Below are 14,388 nucleotides of genomic sequence, written 5' to 3'. Positions count from 1 at the left end.
TTGAAGACGGAAGGCAATCATGTACCCAAGACAAACATCTGACACGTTATGTCAGAATGAACAGTTCTACCGTGCGTTTTTCACCTCTATTGACATTTTTAGTGGGAGTATCGAGTTGGGCGTGAGCGCACGCGATGCAAACGCGTGTCGAACGTGATAGATAACTAGCTATATACAGGGTGTAACAAAAACTTTATTGATGGCCAAACGTTAATTGATATATCATTAAATGTTGACGTTTCAACGATATGGTCAACTTAAGTTGGCTATTTCATGAAATATGACCATTTCATGAAATGATCAATTCTAAGATCTTACCACGATCTACTTCGTAGGTAAGTCCGGTCATTGACCTTGCAACACAGCATTATGATGATGAATAGAATATCAAATTCCAATGTGTTATCATAATAAATCATATGCACTTGTCTGACGTGTCATCGGCCAAAGATCGTGGTATAATGACTCAATTAGAACACGCATATACGGTCACGAGCATTAATATGTATATGTTACCGGCCAAACCCGATTTTAGGCCAAACTAGTTTTGCCTAGGCTAAACTAGTTCATCCTATGTGCGATCGGATAAACCGGTACAGACTAGGCCAAACTGGTCTGTCCTAAGGGTGATAGGAGGAACTAGTTTATCCTAGGAGGAACTAGTTGAGCCTAATAAAAATAAGTTCACTTCAGGATAAACTAGTCTGGCCTAGGAGAAACTGGTTGGGCCTTCTATGAATGGGTACACGTCAAGAAAGCTACGAGGGGAGGTCAAAAAGTTCGCGGAATAAGGGGGAAGGGGGTCGAAATTAAACACGAAACTATTTTTCCTTTTCAATATATTCTCCCTTAACCTTAACACATTTTCCGGATCTATCAAATAATTTGTTTATTCCATCATAAAAAAAAGATTTCTCTTTGCTGTCAAAATAGGCCGAAATTGCAGACTTGACTTCTTCATCATCGCCAAATTTTCGTCCACGCAGTTCCTTTTTCATTTTTGGGAACAAATAATAATCGCTGGGGGCCAAGTCTGGACTGTAAGGCGGGTGGTTTAATTTTTCGAACCCGCATCGGTGAATGGCAGCCGTCGCAACATGGCACGTGTGGACGGGTGCGTTGTCGTGCAAAAGGAGCACACCTCTTGACAGCTGTCCTCTTCTTTTTTCCTTGATAGCCTCATTCGATCTATCCAGTAAAGAAGCGTAGTAATGTCCCGTTATAGTAACACCACGATCTTTATAATCAATCAGCAAAATACCTTCTGTATCCCAAAAAATAGTGGCCATGATCTTTCCGGCCGATTGTGACACCTTAAACTTCTTTGGAGGAGGTGAGCCTTTTTTATGCCACTGCATCGACTCTTGCTTCGACTCAGGTTCATAGTGGTGAACCCAGGTTTCATCTCCAGTAACAATCCGGGCCATAACTTCTTCCTTATTCTCTCCACAGAGCTCTAAAAACTGGCGAGAACACTCGACACGCTCGCTTTTTTGAAGTGGCGTGAGCATTCTTGGAACCCATCTTGCGCTGACCTTAGTCATCCCAAGATGTTGATGTAGGATATTTAAAATACTTGTTTCGGATACACCGACCATTGCTGCAAGCTGCTTCTTCTTCAAGCGGGTATCTTCTAATACAAGTTTCTCTACTTTTTCGATGATTTCCGGTGTGGTGGCCTCAATGGGCCGTCCGGAGCGGGGGTCATCTTCAATCGACTCTCTTCCTTGCTTGAAAAGACTATGCCACTTGTAAACCATGGTTTTACCAGGGGCAGAGTCCGCGTAAACTGCTAACAGCTCTTGAAAAATCGTCTGAGCGGATTTTCCTTGCTTGGTGAGGAACTTAATGACGGCGCGGTGTTCAATTTTCTCCATATTCGCTGAGTTCTTCCCGATTCACTTGTTTGCTGGTCGATAGTTCAAACGTTAATGACCCGATTTGCTTCAAACTTGGTACATATACTGTTAATGAGGTGTGCAACTAGCGGCTACCTGTACGAGCAAACCAACCCCCTCCAACCCCTCCATTCCGCGAACTTTTTGACCTCCCCTCGTAGTTAGCTTAGCCTATTTTATGCTAACAGGGAATAATAAAATACCAGAAATACTAGTTATAAAATCAAGATGTATTTATCATTTGTAATTTGTAAATTAAGTACTTTACTACCGAACAATCAAAGCTTATTTTGCCATAAGTATGGCTCGACAATGAACACAACGCATTATACACTTTGTGTCTCGTTCGTAAAGACTACTTTAGCTTAAAACATAACTGTCATTCTAGTCCAGGTAAATACGGCGCCGACTTTAAACATTTCTGACTAGGAAATATTAGTATAGACTAGGCCAGACTAGTTTATCCTGAAGTGAACTTATTTTTATTAGGCTCAACTAGTTCCTCCTAGGATAAACTAGTTTCTCCTATCACCCTTAGGACAGACCAGTTTGGCCTAGTCTGTACCGGTTTATCCGATCGCACATAGGATGAACTAGTTTAGCCTAGGCAAAACTAGTTTGGCCTAAAATCGGGTTTGGCCGGTAACATATACACTTTGGTACCATGTCACATTAACTTTTTTGACAAATTGCAAGTCTCACTAAATGTCAAATATGTTAGTGCGACAGAGTCCTAAAGTGGGTACATTACTGTACATTGCTCATGACTGTCATACACATTTCACATAGCCTCGCACATATCCCTACTACCCTACCGGGTTGAGCAGAGTAAGTCATCATTCTTCAAACTATTGAATAACTTTTTTTTTAGAATGAAGAACGTAATAAATAAAGAAACGTTTTTTATATAGGGACACTGCTTGCTTCTCAAACGGGGAGCGTCGGTTCGAATCCCGGTACTGGACTTTACACCAATGAGTTATTAACTTATCGAGGTCGAGGAACACCGATAGCCTACGCTGTCCTTGGATCCATCTGGGAATTTAGGAAAAGAGGCATAAATATTGTTTTGCAATGGATACCTTCTCATTGTGGTCTACCAGGAAACGAAAAAGTTGATAAACTCGCGAATGAAGCACGTACTCACGGGGTTTCATACCAAGTCATGCCTTATTTTTCGGATCTTCTACCACTTGCTAAAGCACAATGCGCAAAAATATGGAATGAATATTTTGATTTGAGGTCGTTATCAAAAGGCATCTGGTTCAAAACAATACAGCCCAACGTCTCCAAATATCCGTGGTTTGGGGGGACCAATATGAGTAGAAGAGACATTGTAACATCTCACAGGCTTCGCTCAGGACACATTCCTTTGAATAAGTTTGGACATTTAATGGGTAAAGTGGCTTCACCACTGTGCTCAGAGTGTGGCGTCATAGAAGATGTTGAACACGTGATGAAGGAGTGTGTGCGGAACGAGTCCGAGAGATACAATTATATAAGTAAATATTGTATAGAAATTAAGGAGGTGGGTTGGGCTAACAGCGTTTTGGCTTATCCTACTTCTGAAAAAGCAAAAGCTTTGTATAAAATTGTTAACTGTGCTTTAAGAAGAAGATAGCTTAGTTCAGGATTTGTTTATATACACACACTCATTTGTACTGAGTCTTTCATCGGGGGTGGCATTATCAGTCCCTGATAAAACCCTCTGTAATAATAAAAAGATAAAAAAAAAAAAAAAACTTATCTTAAGGGCAGTTGCCTCGACCATTACGGCGATACGACTCACCTGTCAAGTCGGTCTAACAGAAAGTTCGGTTTGACTACCCTATTGGGATATTCTGTCGTTGTTTGCGTTTGACTACAATCTCAGATGCAAACGCGAATTCAAAGTCATAAAGTCGAATTCCTTGGTTCACAGCCCGAGCTGGGATTCAACCGGTGCCACTAATATGTAGAGTCATGAGCAATATCATGTACCCACTTTAGAACCCTGTCGCACTATCATATTTGACATTTGGTGAGACTTACGGTTTGATTTATCAAACAAGTAAATGTGACATGGTTTCAAAGAGTATACATATTAGTACTAGTGACCGTAGGTCCACCGTTCTCCGAAACTTATTGACTCCGATTTCTACTCTCTAATAGGTCGTCAATATGTACGTCTATATACATCATGTCCATTTGATGACGTCACTGGTTAAAAAACACGAAATGCGATACAATTAGAACGTTATAGGTACTGGGAATATGTGGAGTCGTGTAGTTGATGTTTGTGGCTCGGAAATACGCGGGTAGAGTAGCAGAGCGACGAGCGAGAGCGACTAGTGAGTGCGATAACATTATAACATAACTCCACATAGTAATACATCCTGGGAAATGCGTCAAGGTCACGAACTCGCGCACCCAGATCGGGAATATCAACGCTATTAGACTCCCTCGAGATCGTGGTTACACTGGTTACGCCGCATTAATTTGATAATATCCCCATCGCGCATCGCCCAGACATCGCGACTTTGACGCATAGGTCAGGATGGATTGGCAAATGACAGTGATTTTCCGGCCCCTAGAATGTTCCCAAAAAGGCGCAAAAGATATGTTAAAAGAGCTTTTAGGTAGATAGGATCAGAGTACAAGAAAGGTTCATTAAAAAAATAGCTAGCGTCCTTGTCCTTACTATTAAAGAGTCTTTCCCACCTTTGGAACAGCACTGGAAAACCAATAGATGTCGCTAAAAACTAACGCTAATAAAATGAATACCAAGATGGAGAGAACGACGAACACAACTTATTAATTTTGTCTGTGGTTTTTTTGGGGGAGGTCTCTACTCACTTGTTCTTATCGTGTGGGTTGTGAGGTGGACTCTGGTGCTAGGGTTATAATTGAGCCGCCAAAGGCCCCTGACATGGCTCATGTAACGATTACTCACTTACATCAGTAAATAACCGGGACCAACGGCTTAACGCACTGGTAATAACTACTTTAGATTTAGGACTGACTTACACCATATTGTGACTCTGTACCTACCTATCCTAAGCGAATAAATGATTTCTGATTTCTGACTGTCTGTCCGTATCACACAACAGGGGAGTTAAAATCGCAATTTGACATTTGTTCCATTCCGCACTTACTTTTATATGCGCAAATGTCAAATTGCAATAATGCTTTCTTAGATGAATTGCTTCGATGTGACTATTTTAACCCCCCAGTTCACGGTATCCGCCTATTTCCTAGCCTCTGAATTCTGAGAATTCTAATTAGATATGAAACTACGTTTTATGGTGACTAATGTGATGTGGAACATAACGATACGTCAATGATGCTAATTCCTGCAGACGCTATCTAATTGTATTTTAAGTTATACCTGTCATTTTCTTATCCGCTGGAAAAGAAAGGGACGGGTAATCGACAGGCATAAAATGAATGGGACAGACGTCAATTTTAAGCAGAAATTTAAAACAACCGTCTAAAAATTTTAAATCAGCCAATATCTCGACAGAGTTAAGTAAACACGTCAAACGGATTACATACCAGCGAGATGCCTATTTCATTCGTCCGGGTTATTCATTCGTTTTAAAATTAACATGTTGACAATCATCCGTCCCTTTCCTTTTCCGCGAATAAGAAAATGATGGGAATAAGTTAAAATAAAATTAGGTGTCTGCAGGAATCGGGGCCATAGTTTTGTTAGGTTTTTGTTTAAGTGAATTACTTAGATAATGGTGCTAATTCCTGTAAATACCATCTAATTTTATTTTAGGTTATATCTGTCATTTTCTTATCCGCCGAAAAGGAAAGGGACGGGTAATCGACAAGCATAAAATTTATGGAACACACGTCAATTTTAAGCACAAATCTAAAACAACCGTCTAAAAATTCGCCCGGGTTATTCAATTATTTACTCATTCTTCCTAAAATTAAGAGCTGTCAATCATCCGTCCCTTTCCTTTTCGGCGGATAAGAAAATGACAGGTATAACTTAAAGTAAAATTAAGAGATGTCTGCAGGAATCGGGGCCATTGACATGACATAAGACCACTATATTCCCGACTGGGTTAATCAGAGGTACATCCCTCGCAAGATTAACTGAGTATACTTATATATAGCTTATTTATAGCATGGGTATGTTTAACCAAGCTTTTTTTTGCTTTTTATTTGTTACGGCCTCCGTGGTCCAGTGGTTGAGCATTGTGCTCACGATCTGGAGGACCCAAATCACAAAAATCACTTTGTGATCCCTAGTTTGGTTAGGACATTACAGGCTGATCACCTGATTGTCCAAAAAGTAAAAAGATCCGTGCTTCGGAAGGCACGTTAAGCCGTTGGTCCCGGTAATTACTTACTGATGTAAGTACGTAGTCGTTACATGAGTCATGTCAGGGGCCTATGGCGGCTCAGTAATAACCCTGACACCAGGGTTGATCGGGTTGGTAATTCACCTCACAATCCACACGATAGAAGAAGAGACCAAGCTTTCTGTTAGACCAACGCAGTAGGACTCTCTATAGATCATCTAATGGTTGATAACCACGGAAGAGAAGAAAGAGGTTAAGTGAAGTGGAAGGGCTAAGTGAGTGCGAAACGCGCGCCATACAAGTATGAACAAATAGTTCATACTACAACTTAAGCACTCCATTCGTCCGCAAACTACGACTCACGGAGCTCCGCGAAAATATATACAAAGGTCATCTTGTGTATAACCTGCAAGGGCAAGAAGTCAAATATTGACCATCATGCAAAAAGCTTAGTAACCTTAGTATCATCGGCTATTCGTCAAAAAAATACTTCAAAAGTAATGATAAAATTGCAGCCTATCGCATAAAATATACATTGCTGGTAAAGTGGTTGTGGAATTTGAGAAGTGGTAGAGCTATCGTAGTTATCTGTTTGCAGGAGTAGTAGTAAAAAATTTAATTTAAAATTAAAAAAAGCCCCGACAAAAAAAGTACTCAATTATTATGACAAAAGGTTAAAAATGCTAAACCCTATAAAAAGCAAAAAATAACTTATCCCACATAATAATATGGTTGCAAGCAAACTGAGCTTGTAACATTCCTATCACACTTAACAAACGACCTGATGACCTTGAAGACCTGAACTGATTTCCACCAAATATAGCTAAGAACACCCTCGATTGATATACCTTTCAAACAAAAAAAAACGCATAAAAGTCAGATCATCCGTTTGGGAGCTACGATGCCACAGACAGACACATACACATTTACACAGACACGTCAAACTTATAACACCTCGTCGTTTGTGTGTCGGGGGTTAAAGAGAGCGGGGTTGAACCGTCGACAGCGGTTCTTATAGAAACTGCGCGTTAGGGCCTTTCCAACCTGTTTCGTCCATTCCGTGTCGATAGCCAACTGTGTCTGTAGATTTTGGTTTACATGACTTATTGTAGGCTTTCATCAGATGGCTTAAACTACTTGATTGAAGGAATGAGGGCTCTCACCCGGTACAAGAATGAGTTTGCAAAATACGAAACAGCTTTTTAATTCTAATATCGTAAAAACTATATATATAGGATATCTAACTTGTTATCAAAAGATAAAAGATGATGAAACCAACCAGATCTTAGTACGCGATATGTTTTACGATATTCAATATAATATCAGTTTCGTAATCTAGGAATCATTTTTTGGGAACGTGTAACATAAATAGCTGTTATCGAGTTTTAAAATATTCCACTTTTCGAGTATTTTCTGTGATTATTATTCTCGAGTGTTTGAATGGATCACTAGCTTTAGCCACGAAACCGCCGGCGTAGTCAACGATTTCCCTCATTCAGCGCTTATCGCTATCCACCCACTCATCACTAATTTAATAGCTACGCCCTTGTCGGTGTAGCATTCTCCATTCTTGTCTATCAAAGACCAAATCCTACCCCCCCTTATGAGACACGACGTTCGCCTTCTCTTTAATCTGTTCCATGTAAGCTCTTCTTGGTCTCGACCCACTAGGGTTGATTAATTCTTTCAAATATTTTTCCTCTCAGACGACGCCCTGAGCCGAGGTTCGCGCCCAACTGGGCACCCTCAGGCCTGTTGTCTTAAACGTTGTACCGGGTGAGAGCCTTCAGCGCTCCCCATTTGTCCGGCCAAGTAGCTAATGCCATCTGCGGCAAATCTACAATAAGTCACGTCAAAAAAAAAACTAGTCACGGAACAGAAGAAAGAGGTCGGAAAGACCCAAACGTTGCTCATACTTGTATGGTGTGCGTTTCGCGGTCACTGCTCCATCGGTTTCCATAGTAAATAGCTTCGCCTTGTTGGCTTCGGCGCAAATAATGAGAATAAAACTACCTATTTGTCCCATCAGTTGTCGCAACTATTGAGTGTTCTTAAATTTTGACAGTTCCCCGTAATACTTGACTAAACAAATATATAATTTTGGTTATATTTTTACACTATAACCCTTTGCGCAGCGTTTAACTGCAAACTCGTAGCGTTATATTTGTTCTCTAAAGATCGGAAAGAAAGTTTAGAAAAACTTGTTTTCAATCAAAACTTCCATTTTTCAACTGATTGATGGCTTTTTCTTTTTTACAAAAAAAGAAAAAAATGAAAAGGTTAAAAATGCTAAACCCCATGGATGGCTTTTTCTTTTTTGTAACTGATCCTTTAGACGGGATACACTATACGTTGCTCCACATTTTATCACGAATTTTACCTGGGCAGTATGGAGAACTATCAAAATTTAGGTACACTCAACAGTGCTGCCGCCTAAACTTCAGCTTCTAGTTTTAATCCTCATTCCCTTATGTTCATTTCAAAAAGAGAAGTGACGTAAAGAAATATTACGTTAGTTTGAGACAAACGCTGAAAATGCGATATAATATTGATAATTATGTCATATTTGTGCTGAGCACAACAAAAAACTCACGTCAGGTTTAGCACAAATCCAATTCCATAGTATCATATTGGCACAACACAAAACACAACACAACACAAATCAATATCACAACACGACGTTCGATATTCAACCACAAGAACAATGATGGCCGCCGAATTCAAATTTCGATTTCGAACGTCGCGTATTGCCGAACACTCATAAAGTTCACAAATTAATAGTTTTAGCTTTACTCATATTAATATTTAACTGCATTTCTGTTATTTAGACGCGCGTCCGAGCCGCTCGTATGCGGAGTATGACGAAAATAGAAATCCTAAATCGTCACCAGACGGCCAGACAGATAGGGTTGGCTAAAATTACTGCTTAGATTGAAGATTTACTGTTAAACGTTACCCAAGGTTTCACGTAAGCCCTAAAAATATAGTTTGATGATGCGCCACCGAGAATGATTTGACCGTCATAAATATATCACTCATCAAAACTTACTGACATAAGATTTGTTTTATAAATATAACGTTGCAGTAAAATTAGTTTTTTTTTGACGTGAGTCACTGTAGATTTGCCGATTTGCTGTATAGCCGTGGTAGCCCAGTTGGTAGGACGCTTGCCTCTCACTTTAAAGTCGCAGGTTCGAATTTAGCACAGGCCTAAACCAGTGATTGTCGACTTTGTTTTCGAATTCATGTTAGGATCATAAATGATTATCACGAGCTCAGCGGTGAAGGAAAACATCGTGAGGAAACCCACATTCCCGAGAAATGCATTTTCGGAGGTATGTCACCTAAGCTGTATTTGGGCTGGTTTTCCCTTCGCGGGTTGGAAAGTCGGACAGGCAGTCGCTTTAGTAAAAAACCGGACCTGTCAAATCTTCAGGTTTGGTAAGCGGATCCTGTGAAAAAGGATCGCTACAGAGATGATGATGATGTAAAAATATGACCCTGAAACCCTATTCTTTCTTTATTACATAACCAAACAGCCTATACGTCCCAATGCTGGGCACAGGCCTCCCCTCAATCAACCAGATGGGGTATGGGAGCATACTCCACCACGCTGCTCCACTGCGGGTTAGTAGATGTGTTTTACGGCTCTCCAAAGCACGGAATCATCTTACTTTTTCGGATAATCAGGTGATTCAAGCCTGCAATGTCACAACGAAACAAAGGACAGTCTCACAAAGTGATTTCGATGTCCCAGGCATCGAACCCAGATCGTGAGCTTAATGCTCTAAACACCACGGAGCGGATTAGCGGAGTGAATCGTTGGAAAGATAATGGCCGAGCACGTGGCGACAAAGTAGCTATAACGATCCACTGTTTACGTTTACCGATGACACGTGAACGTAATAACGTAACGTGAATCGGTTCAATTTTCCGTATCAGACTGACATACGGTTGAGTACTAATATGTATACACTTTGAAACCGTGTCACATTAACTTTTTTTACAAATTAAACCGTAAGTCTCGTTAAATACTGTTACTATACTGTTGCAAAAGTATAGAAATGAAAATAATTTAAAAAATTATGAAAAAGAAAATCGTGAATTTTGCGACGGAAAATTCCACTTGATATTAACTCAGAATCATGGTCTGAATCATTCCCCTCAGTATTCGTTACGATGTCACTAACCCTGTATTCGTGAACTTGTGTTATTTTATGATTATTGGATATTTGCCACATATAGCATGAACTGCCAGGCCGGACCTCTGGAGCTGCACAATTGCAATATTGCTTTTTTAGATGAATTGTTTCGATGTTGCCTGTTTACTATTTGTTAAATAAAGCCTTTTATAAGATAGAAGAGCTATTTAATGATTGTAATAAGTTAAATAAATAATATATTGGCCCCGATTCCTGCAGACACCGCCTAATTTTATTTTAAGTTATATCCGTCATTTTCATATCCGTCGAAAAGGAAAGGGACGGATGATTCACAGCTCTTAATTTTAGGAAGAATGAGTAAATGAATGAATAACCCGGGCGAATCAAAAGGTACCTCGCTGGTATGCAATCCGTTTGACGTGCTGTCTACTTAACTGTGACGGGTTATTGACGGATGTAAAATTTTTAGACGGTTGGTTTAGATTTGTGCTTAAAATTGACGTGTGTTCCATTAATTTTATGCTTGTCGATTACCCGTCCCTTTCCTTTTCGGCGGATAAGAAAATGACAGATATAACTTAAAATAAAATTAGATGGTATTTACAGGAATTAGCACCAATGTTATTGTTATCTAAATATATAAAATAAAACTTAGTTGCTGATAATTACTTAAAAATAATAATAATAATAGTAGGTAGTACATATTATATAATTTCTAAATTCTAAAGTAAGTTTAGTAATATAAAAAATAGTTTATAATTTATTTTACATAAACTCACGCCTATTTCCCACCGGGGTAAGCAGAGACTATAGAATTCCATTTGCTTCGATCCTGACACACCCTAATCCTCATTTCTTTTAGTTTTAAGTTATTGTTGGTATACTTTTGCGGTGCCCTTACATGGTGTCATTTATACATTATTTACTTATAAGAACTGTAAGCCACCATGTGACATGCAACAAATAAATAAATAAATAATCCCACAGAAGGAAGTAACCAACATTAAGACGCGTCATAATTTCCAGTTCGTTTTCGCAATAAATATGAAACATATGGCAACTAACTATAGCCAAAACGTAGACGTAGTAATGAGTAGACGTTACTACGCTATTGGCAGACGCTTTCAGTAAATTTAGACGAAGGTACGTCATCATACGTCATCGGCTTGACTTGACTGGAACATGCGCCGGAGTACAGTCATGAGCAATTTAATGTACCCACTTTAGGACTCTGTCGCACTAACATATTTGACATTTAGTGGGACTTACAGTTCATTTTGTCAAAAAAGTTAATGTGACATGGTACCAAAGCGTATACATATTAATGCTCGTGACCGTACCGGAATATTTTTTTGGATAATTCATTATTTTCATACTTAACATGGATACTCCTGGCGAAGGGAATTTTGACTGAGAATTTTTCCGAAGAAAGACATAAACGATTTATGAATTTAGGTCCTTTTTATCGTGTGAGTTATGAGGTGGATTACCAACCTCATCAACTCTGGTGTCAGGGTTACTATTGAGCCGCCAAAGGCCCCTGACATGGCTCATGTAACGACTACTTACATCAGTAAGTAGTGACCGGGACTAAAAGGATTAACGTGCCTTCCCGAGCACGGATCGTCTTACTTTCGGACAATCAGATGATCAGCTTGTAATGTCCTAACCAAACATGATCCGTGCTTCGGAAGACACGTTAAGCCGTTGATCCCGGTTACTACTTACTGATGTAAATAAGTAGTCGTTACATGAGCCATGTCAGGGGCCTTTGGCGGCTCAATGATAACCCTGACACCAGGGTTAATGAGGTTGGTAATTCACCTTACAACCTACACGATAGAAGAAGAAGAATAGCTAATTCCACCTCCAGAGACGTTCTTTTTGGCAATGGATAAGCAAAAGACCGTCACATAAGGCGTGTCTGTTCCAACCCAAAATAGAACATGAGAGACTGGGTACTTCCTAGAACGAGCATTGTTCTCAAATCCTGATTAAACCGATTACGAGTTGATGGCTAACGGAAGCAGACATTGCTTATGCCAAAATTCACTCGAAGCCAAAATAAACGGAGGCAGTTTAACTATTTATTTATTTAGGTACACGTACAAAAATACATACACAGTTTTACAGACAGCGTTATAAAAAGAATCATCATCTCCCTAACATTCACATTATGGCGACTCCTTTAAGCCCTTTAAGACTCCATGGTTGGTCCTACACCGGTTCAGTCGGGTCCAGATTATTCGTTTGGTAGTTAGCTATTTTAGTATTTATTTCAGTATATTAACGGCCTCCGCTGGTTTGAGCGTTGGGCTCACCATCCGAAAGTCCCGGGTTCGAATCCCGGTGGGGACATATCACAAAAATCACTTTGTGATCCCTAGTTTGGTTAGGACATTACCTACAGGCTGACCACCTGATTGTCCGAAAGTAAGACGATCTGTGCTTCGAAAGGCACGTTAAACCGTTGGTGCCGGTTACTACTTACTAATGTAAGTAAGTAGTTACATGAGTCATGTCAGGGGCCTTTGACAGCTCAATAGTATCCCTGACACCAGGATTGATGAGGTTGGTAATCCGCCTTACAACCCACACGATAGAAGATTCACAAGCGGAGGACAGGAGTCCTAGTGTAGGCTTTGGAATAGGCTACTCTGGGCGCCATCCAACTCGCGTCAGACAGAGCACTGCAGAGCGGAAGGCAAGAGGGAAACTACTTCTCAATTTTTTCGAAAAAGTAGCATGGAGAATGCTTCACCGACAAGAGCGTAGCTCTTAAATTAGTAATGAAAAATCACTTTCATCAAACTCCATAAAGTCTCCCAAACAAAAACTTCTTTTTTGTAAACTCTTTCTCCCCAACAGGAGCTCAAGGAGTCAATTTATGTAGTAGAAGTGTAACTGCTAATCCCACGCTTATAAATCTTTAATGTTCTTAGCCATTATAATTGGCGTTGTAATCAAACAAACGAAACGCGCTCATTACACAGCTGAACTTAATTGTTACTGGTTATCACCGGATACTGTTCTGCTGATTAATAATAGTTCATGAGAACAGTTGAGGAGCTCGGTGGCGCAGCGGTAAACGCGCTCGGTCTGCGATTGTTGAAATAAGCAACTATCGCAAAGGCCGGTCATAGGATGGGTGACCACAAAAAAAAAAAACATCTCGAACTCCTCCGTGCTTCGGAAGGCACGTTAAGCCGTTGGTCCCGGATGCATTAGCAGTCGTTAATAACCACCAATTCGCACTGGACCCGCGTGGTGGTTTAAGGCCCGATCTCCCTATCCATCCACAGGGAAGGCCCTTGCCCCAGTAGAGGGGACGTTAATGGGCTGGTGACGATGATGATGAGAACAGTTACCAACCCGCATTGGAGCAGCGAGGTGGAGTATGCCTCATTTAAAAAACTCATTCTTACCGCCTGCCGTCTAACACGTAAAGGTGAGCGAGACATAGTCTATGCGCTCTCCCTGTCACTCCTAAGCGGTATACGGCCTTTCAAGACTAAAGTAAGACCCATAGGGGGTGAGGTCGGCTGATACGAATTGGTGCGGGGGGAGTTACCGTTCTATACGTAGTATTATTCTGCATTATAAACATAACATAAACAGCCTATTTACGTCCCACTGGGCACAGCCCCTCAATCAACCGGACTGGAGCATACTCTATTATATTATATTTATGAAATATATATTATTTAATATATAATTTATTTAAATGTGGTTTGTAGGTTTAGGTTAATATTTTGTTTTAAATTAGTATAAATAATTAAGTAATTTCTAAATATTTTGTACGCGTATGTATGTCTATCTATATAATATTATACGTTGAAAGTCTCTCTTGTCACGTAGGTCAGCTGGAAGAAATCTCTTTGTTTAGAGATAAGCTTGCCTGTACTATCTGTTTTCTTTGTATGTTTCTTGTGTCTGTTTTATTGTGTACAAATAAATAAATAAAATAAAAATAAATACTCCACCACGCTGCTCCACTGCGGGCTGCCGGGACCAACGTCATATCGTGCC

The 14,388-nt window shown here is 40.0% G+C and overlaps 1 protein-coding gene across 2 annotated transcripts in view; it reads right to left on the bottom strand.

The window, feature by feature from the left end:
* The window catches only part of LOC126377730 (transcription factor EB), a 146,019-nt gene that overhangs the window by 101,112 nt on the left and 30,519 nt on the right, over positions 1-14,388 (bottom strand). Inside the window, exon 1 of one of the 2 annotated variants that reach the window (XM_050025535.1) lies at positions 8,790-8,950. The exons of the other annotated variant lie outside the window; for it this stretch is intronic. The gene's annotated coding sequence lies outside the window, so the exon portion shown is untranslated. Of the gene's footprint in view, positions 1-8,789; positions 8,951-14,388 lie in introns of those variants that run through there. 2 annotated transcript variants of the gene reach the window in all.

The sequence above is a fragment of the Pectinophora gossypiella genome, chromosome 24 (assembly GCF_024362695.1).
Source record: "Pectinophora gossypiella chromosome 24, ilPecGoss1.1, whole genome shotgun sequence".
Classification (NCBI taxonomy): Eukaryota; Metazoa; Arthropoda; class Insecta; order Lepidoptera; family Gelechiidae; genus Pectinophora; species Pectinophora gossypiella.
This window is presented reverse-complemented; position numbering and strand designations above follow the sequence as displayed.